This window comes from Microtus ochrogaster, linkage group LG4, assembly GCF_000317375.1.
Source record: "Microtus ochrogaster isolate Prairie Vole_2 linkage group LG4, MicOch1.0, whole genome shotgun sequence".
NCBI lineage: Eukaryota > Metazoa > Chordata > Mammalia > Rodentia > Cricetidae > Microtus > Microtus ochrogaster.
In genome coordinates this window covers 7,047,065-7,054,879 of record NC_022030.1, presented here as the reverse complement: position 1 = coordinate 7,054,879, position 7,815 = coordinate 7,047,065, and the positions used below count along the sequence as shown (strand labels likewise).

The following is a 7,815-nucleotide window of genomic DNA, read 5'->3' as shown; positions in this document are numbered from 1 at the left end:
ATTTTACCCTGTGCAATTACTTGAAAAGCGGGCTGTAAAAACCCGGGCTGCTGGCTCCGAGATCACTCATTTCCTCTGTGAAACTGGCAGCGAGCTTCACGAGGCCTTCCCTCATTTCCGTTTTCCAGTTTACAAATCAGAGTCAACGTGGGAGACAATGCCTTAGGATCCAGAATCTCGTGGCTTAGCCATTGTGTCTAGACTTCCATCTAAAAATCAGTGCAGAAAATCTTAGTACCAACTCACCTTTACCACACACTAAGGCCTAGTTCCTCTGAATGGCCTACAGCGTCTCATTAAATAAACACACCTAACTGCCTGCCAGACGCTCGTTGTTCAGAGCTAGGGAGGCATAACCCGGTGCAGTCCTAAGACAGTCTCGCCTACTTGGCCTAATCTGTTTTTTATCGATCAAGAAGGATCCTTTTTTCTTTTTCTTTTTCTTTTTCTTTTTCTTTTGGACTTCATTTGTCTTGGGATCAAGCTCTTTTTTGGGGGGTTTTACATTGAGGTCTTCGGTCTGTTGGAGTTGATTTTTGCATAGTGTGATAGATATGAGTCCAATATGAGCCCAGTTTCATTCTTCCACCCATGGACATCATCGAGGATTTCGTTGTTGTTTTGTTTTGCGTTTGTTTAGCACCATTTGTTGAAGCTGTTGTCTTTTCTCTAGGTGTTTTTGACGTTTTTGAGAAATGTCAGATCGCTGTAATTATGTGTATGAAGGCCAGAGGACACCCTCAGGGAACTTTCACTTTAAAAAAAAGAAAATAAAAGTGTCTCTCATTGGCCTACAGCTAGGCTTGCTGTCCATCAAGCCCCAAGAATGAGCCTGTCTCCATTTTTTTCCTAAGGGTTGAGATTACCATCACATACCGTACACTTTTTTTTTTTTTTTTTTTTAATGTGGGCTCTGGGACTTGGGACTTGAACTCTGGTCATCACACTTCACATTTCTTATTTAGTCTGTTTCTAGCGAGGTAACCCGAAAGAGTCCTGTTTCAAAGAATGGAAATAATAGAGAGCAATTTCTGTAGCCCCTGAGTTTCCAAGTCCTAAAATGTCCTGTGCTGCTGAGAAAGCTGGAGCTTGCAAGGGCCCAGCTGCAGCTTAGCTTTATTCCTTTAGGTTGTAGTTAGCAATAAGTGTAACTTGGCCACTCCTACTGTCTCCTATCTGCAAGGAGAGCTGCAGTGAACAAAAGCAGCTGTTTAACTGGTCAGTGGTGGCTTAAACCTTCCATCCTAGCACTCGGGAGTCAGAGGCAGTCAGATCTCTGTGAGTTCAAAGCCAGCCTAGTCTACAGAGCGAGTTCCAGGACAGCCAGGGTGGTTATAGCCAGCTAACCAACCAAACAAAGCAACTATTTAGAATTATGTTATCATAGAAGAAGCAAATAAACAAATGAAGGCTCCCCCTGTATTCACAGGTTAGATGGAATCAGAGAATTCCCCTCTCGCTCTAGCTTCCCTTATATATGTGCCTCGGACACGAGGAAAATAGAGCTGTGGTGTGGGACGTCCTTCTGTCTATGGGTTGCTTTCACTGGCTAATAAAGGAACTGCTTCAGGACTATAGCAGAGCTGTAGGGGAACAGAGCTAGGGGGAGAAAACTAAATGGAATGCTGGGAGAAGGAAGACAGAGAGAGAGAGAGATGCCATGGACCCACAGCCAGAGTAAGACATACCGAATCTTTACCAGGAAGCCACTGCCATGTGGCGATATACAGACTAATAGAAATGGGTTAAATTAATATAAGAGTCAGTCAAGAAGAAGCTAGAGCTAATGGACCAAGCAGTGATTTAATGAATACCGTTTCTGTGTGGTTATTTTTGGGGCTAAGTTAGCCAGACGGCCTTGATGAACAAGAAGCCCTCTCCTTTGCAAGACAGCTGAGCTGCTTTATTTTTGTTTGCTGCTCTGTGTTGGAGGCAGCAATCATATTCTCTCTCTCTCTCTCTCTCCCTCTCTCTCCCCTCCCTTTTTAAACTTTCATTTTATTTATTCTTTATATTTTCACATCATGCATCTCGATTCCATTCATATCTACCCTCTGCCCTTGCAACCCCCCTCCCCCAATAAAATGAAATAAAATTTAAGAGAAGAAGAAAAAGGAAAGAAAAATCTCATCATGGAACCTGTGAGTCACACAGTAAACCTTTTGTCCAATATCTTTACTTGCAAGTGTTCATTGCAAAGAGTCATTGGTCTTGTTTGAGGCCTCTGGTTTTTGCCATACCACCAATACTAGGCTCTCACTGGGATTCCTCTTGGATATCCTGTTGTTGCCCTGTGTCGTGGAGATCCTGCAGCTTTGGATTTGCAGGACCCCTACATGTACTCCAGGAGATCATAGCTGGGGAGGATATTGGGTTGTGCCAACTCATAACCCAGGTTCTGGGGTCTGGGTATTTCAAGTTTGGTCAGCCTCCTAGCTCCCCCCTCGCCCTCACCACCAGGGTGAGCTCTCCAGCATTCCCGAGGTTAGTTCAGCCTAAGCAGTGATAAGCAAGGGGAGGGATTGATCCTCTGGCTTTCATGGCCTCAGGGTTGACTCACCCCACACCTACACCATCAGGGCCAGCTCTGCTGTATTGCCCAGGAAAGATGCAGGGGCCGCTCTCCTGAATGCTGCTGCTGGTGAGGGGCATGGACAGCTCTCCTGTTCTTATGACCTTAGGACCAGCTCTCCTAACTACCACAGGAGGCAAGGAGGTGTGTGTGTGTGTGTGTGTGTGTGTGTGTGTGTGTGTGTGTGTATCTGTCTATCTGTCTGTCCCCTGCCCACACTATCATATGATGGATGAGGGGTGGGGCCAGATCTTCCAAGCTGTTAACAGGGTCAGCTCTACTGTGCTGCCCACTTGCCCCAGTGCTGCAGCTGGTAAGGGAGAGTCAGCTCCTTCTGCTGCAGGTGGCCTAGGCAAAGAGGAGAGGGCACCTTTCCCTTGCCCTCACCTCCACATGGCAGACAAGGGGGATGTGGCCGATTATTCTAGTCTCACACCCTCAGGGCCGGCTTACCCACTCCCCTGCCAGCAAGGTCAGCTCTATCTTGTGATGCAGCAATTCCTATTTGCCATTGAGTTCTCAAAAAGAAGTCATAGAAAAAAATCTTAGCAATGTAGGCTCCTTGAAAAAACTAATTAAAAGAAACTAAAAGTTCTTTAAAATTTATCTATGTCTGAATTGCTTGAAAGAATATTTGGAATCTAATCTTGTCATGCATTTGTGGTAGCATATATAGTTATTTATGTTTTTATTGAAAATAATCTTTCATAAAATATATCCTGATCATAGTTTCCCCTTCCCCAACTCATTCTAGCTCCTCCCAGCTCTTCCCCACCTCCCCACCCACCCAACTCCATGTCCACTATTTCTCTCTTTCTTTAAAAAAATCAGGTAAACAAAACAAACTAACTAGAAACACACATGCATGGAGAACAAGCACACAAAAAACAAACCCATAGAAGCGCAGAAATCAGAAACCATAATGTACAAGCAAAAGTCCAGTGAGCCGAGAAAAAGCCATATGAGACAAAAAGTCTACGAAATACCATTGAGTTCATTTTGTGCTATCTAGTGATGGGCATGGGGCCTGCCTTTAATTGTGATTAATATTTCCATAGGAAATTAACTATTTTTTTAAATCTTTTCACTTTGAGAAAAGGAAAGTTAACTCTTGCTTTGGGATTGTTACGTTTTCACAATTTTCTTTAAGTATCGCAAGAACTTCAAGTACCTGCTTGTACTTATAGACAAGATTCTTAGCTGAGATTTATGTTTCCGTGAAAACAGGGACTGCTAATAACCGTTAGCTTCTGATTATTTCATGCATTTGAAATGATCAGGGATAACAGCGCAGTGAGTGGCAGTAGATAACTCCGGAGTTGTAGCGGGTATCTGGACTCCACTGGCCAACTAGCTGTGGTCCAGATGCTTGCTCTCAAAGAGAAGGTCCTCCCCATCCCCCTACAGCTTGATAACCACATCTTCCAGTAGACACAGACAACAGATTACAAGGAGAGGCTGCTGCCATGGAAACACTTGGGATCACCGAGTGTAAAATCAAAGAAGGACAAGAGTTGAAACTAAGTACTTTCTTCATGGGAGAGAGGGAAGGGGGGATATATTTGGTCTCAGAGGAGGAGTGAATGGGTTTTTGCCCCTTCAGAGAGAGAGAGAATGTGATATGCTTGAGTGTGTATGTATATCTTTGCATTATGCACATGTGTATAATGTTTATACACACACACATGTATGTATGTATACACATAGGTGCACCTGGAAGCCTAAAGTTGATGGATACCTTGCTCACTGAGGTAAGATGTCTTAGTGAAACTTGGAGTTTACTAGTGCTGTTGGTCTTGTTAGCTAGAGACGGAAATTACTGGTGGGCTGCTGATGTGGAATTCTCTTCTGTATACTGTGAATGCATTTTCTTACCATTGGTTAATAAAGAAGCTCTTTGGGCCTGTGGCGGAGCAGAATAGAGCACTCTCCGCCTACAGGCTGCTTTGCCCACCTGGTATTTATGTAGGTTTCTAGGGTACTGTCCGTAGGCCCTCATACTTGCAAGACATGCCCTTTAACTCAGGCATCTCCCCATCCCTGAGTGGAGTGTTTGGGTTCGTGCAATGAATCCAGCTCCGGGCCTGATGCTATGCAGTTACTCTACCATGGAGCTATGTCCCAGGGCATGGAATAAAACAATGTTTTTTATGGGAGATAAATAGTCCAAGGAACAGACACTAACCTGGGTCATAGTTCACTTGGGTTTTGACAGTGGCATGCAGTGCCAATTCTACTCTTTCTGCCTGCTCATTCATCTGCTGACCTTTAAATATATAAGAATAGGAGACAGGAGAGAGAGAGAGAGAGAGAGAGAGAGAGAGAGAGAGAGAGAGAGAGAGAGAGAGAGAACTATGCAGGAGAAGGTCAGAGAGGTCTTCTACATCAGAGTGCTCAGCATGGCAGGGTCACTCTGGAATACTGTTTCTCTGAGCCCTAACAACCATTTCTTTCATCGCCAGAAATTCTTTTAAGACAAAACTCCTCCTATGCTTGGTGCCTTTCTTCCCCTTCCCTTCATCTGGGGACATCCCCCTCCCACATGTGATCTACTTGCACAACAGATTAGAATAAAAATATAAACGCTGCTGTGTGCATCAGATGGTTGGGAGTTCAGAGCTCTTCTAGATTCCTGGGGCATCATGGGTCAGAGACTTGCCTCTGCAGCCCTGTACCAAAATTAAAACTGAAATCCAGAAAACCATTTGTAATCCCGACGACAGGGCTGGGATAAGTGGGACATGAACTTATGCCTGGCAGCAAGATGAATTGATACAATTTTTAAGAGGGCAACTTGACAATGCCTAATAGTGTTAAGAATACAGAGATGGAACATGTATTATAGAAAACATGGCTTACAAGGGTAAAGAAATACCACCAAGAACATTTAGGTAGGATGGTCTGTAATTCTTCTCCTCAGAAGAAAGAGAAAATATCTCATAGGAGAATGACTATCTTTTGGTAGTCATTTAGTAGAATATTATAGAGCACTTAAGGTGAATTAACTGGAATGTTCTACATTTACATGTATATTTCATGGTCATGTGGGAAATCATATTCTACGTTTATGACATCATGCCCACTATACAAAATTACTGAAGTGCAGGACAATGCAGTAATACATTTTTACATTATGAATGGATAGAAGTGTGCTTGGAATCACAATCTTCAGAATAGTTACCTCTTTGGGGTGGTGGAGATGATTGAATTAAGGGGTAAGGAGCCATCAACTATATCACTAATGAAATCTAAGTTTAAGTGAGACTGTGAGGTAGACTTTTTATACACTTGGGACACTTGCCAATGAAGTGTTTTGAAGGAAACGATTGTTTATGCCTTGTTGCTCTCTATGCACACATGATAACTACATACATTTGCATACGATTTGACTATTGGAACTCCCAAATATTTTTAGTTTCTTTTTCCTTGTGTTCTGGCTGTGATGGGAAGTCCCCGCAGCATCTTTTTCTCTTTCTGAATTGAGCATCTGCTCTTCCCTCATTTGCTCCATTGCAGAGGAAGTGCCTCTCCAGAGTTGGATGTGCACGTGACCGACGGCCATGCGGCCTGTGCCAAATGTGACAGCTATGTTGATTATTATTCCTTAGTCAAGAAATTTGGTTGTATTTTTCTCATAAGCTATTGACTGGAAAGTGCTTTAGAGGTGGGAATTTCCCTAACAGACCGTTGTCTGTGGCAGTCTGTCTGTGTATTTACCCCCACACTCTTTTTGTTGGCTGAGGCGCATACACATTGGCCCACACCGCCTCCCCTTGCCTGGGTACATTCATTATTTCCTCGCCGGCAACTGATCAGCATCTCTCCAGGAAGTGACACTAGAAATCTCATGTGCACTAAGCCAAATCTGTAAGAACATCCTTAAGTCAGCTCTTAAAAACACGCCGCTTTTACACAGCAGAGCAGTTCTTTAAAACATTAAAGGTAGATATCCTGCAGTCCTACTGTGGCTACGTACACAAAAGGACTCAAAGCAAGACACGCACGGCAGAAATATTTGTGTGCCCGTGTTTCTGGGAAATGTTGGTGGTGGCAGAACAGTGGGGGTGACAGCAGATGTCTGTTGACGGAGAAGTGGATGAACAAAGTGTATATACAAATGATGAGCTATTAGTCAGCAACAAAGGAGGTCCTGCTGCAATGGGGTTGGCTTTTGATCGGTTGCCATGGTTGCTTCTTCAAACAGTTCTCTCCAACTTGACCTGTGACCTTTTCTCTGCAGGTACAGAAGGAGCTAATTTCCTCTAAAACCTGTATATGATGTTAGACATTAAATCTGGCTTTCTGATAACACATTCATGGGTCACTGAAGTAAACAGATGTTGTTGTGAAAGAGTTATGATATCCATACTTTACGTTTTGATATTTATGCTAGTTTGTAGTTCACTAGAACATCAGGATAATTTTTATTGCAAATACTTTTAAGTTTAAACTGAATTCTTTTCTGTATCGCATAAAAACCACTCAGATTACAAAATGCTTTGAAACTTACCAAAAATGCACTTCTTTGCAGTACTGTTTCCTTCTCTTAAAGCTTTATCTTGCTGGAATTTATACTTGAAACTAAATTTTAATTTTTCCAAAGGCATAGAATGCTTATCTTACTAATGGATTTTTCCCCAGCACTTTAAATCTACCAGCATAGCTGGTGTTGCAAAGTACTCATCCATTAAAACTTCTTTAAAAGCCACTTAAAAATTTTGATCCTATGAAATCCTCTGGCAATTAGTGAATTGGAAGCATCGCCCCCCCCCTTTAAACAGCACTGCCATGGACCCTTGTGACAAACTCCTGCATGGTTCACCAGCTGTCATCTAGAATCAGCAGGTTTTAAACTGGCGTTCTGACCTCATCTACTTTTCACCCCATATACTTTCTATATCACAGGAAATCCTTCACCCCATACACATACTGTATCATAGGATGACATTCTTCACCCCATACATGTACTGTATCACAAGGATGATGTTCTTCATCCCGTATACTTACTGTATCACAGGATGAAGTCCTACATCCCATACACTTACTGTATCACATGATGACGTCCTTCACCCCATACACGTACTGTATCACAAGGATGATGTTCTTCATCCCATACACTTACTGTATCACAGGATGGAGTACTACATCCTATACACTTACTGTGTCACAGGATGGAGTCCTACATCCTATACACTTACTGTATCACAGGATGGAGTACTACATCCTATACACTTACTGTATCA

General features: G+C 42.9%; 1 protein-coding gene across 1 annotated transcript in view; it reads left to right on the top strand.

The window, feature by feature from the left end:
• The window catches only part of Map3k5 (mitogen-activated protein kinase kinase kinase 5), a 206,024-nt gene that overhangs the window by 62,491 nt on the left and 135,718 nt on the right, over positions 1–7,815 (top strand). The gene's annotated exons all lie outside the window — the stretch shown is intronic.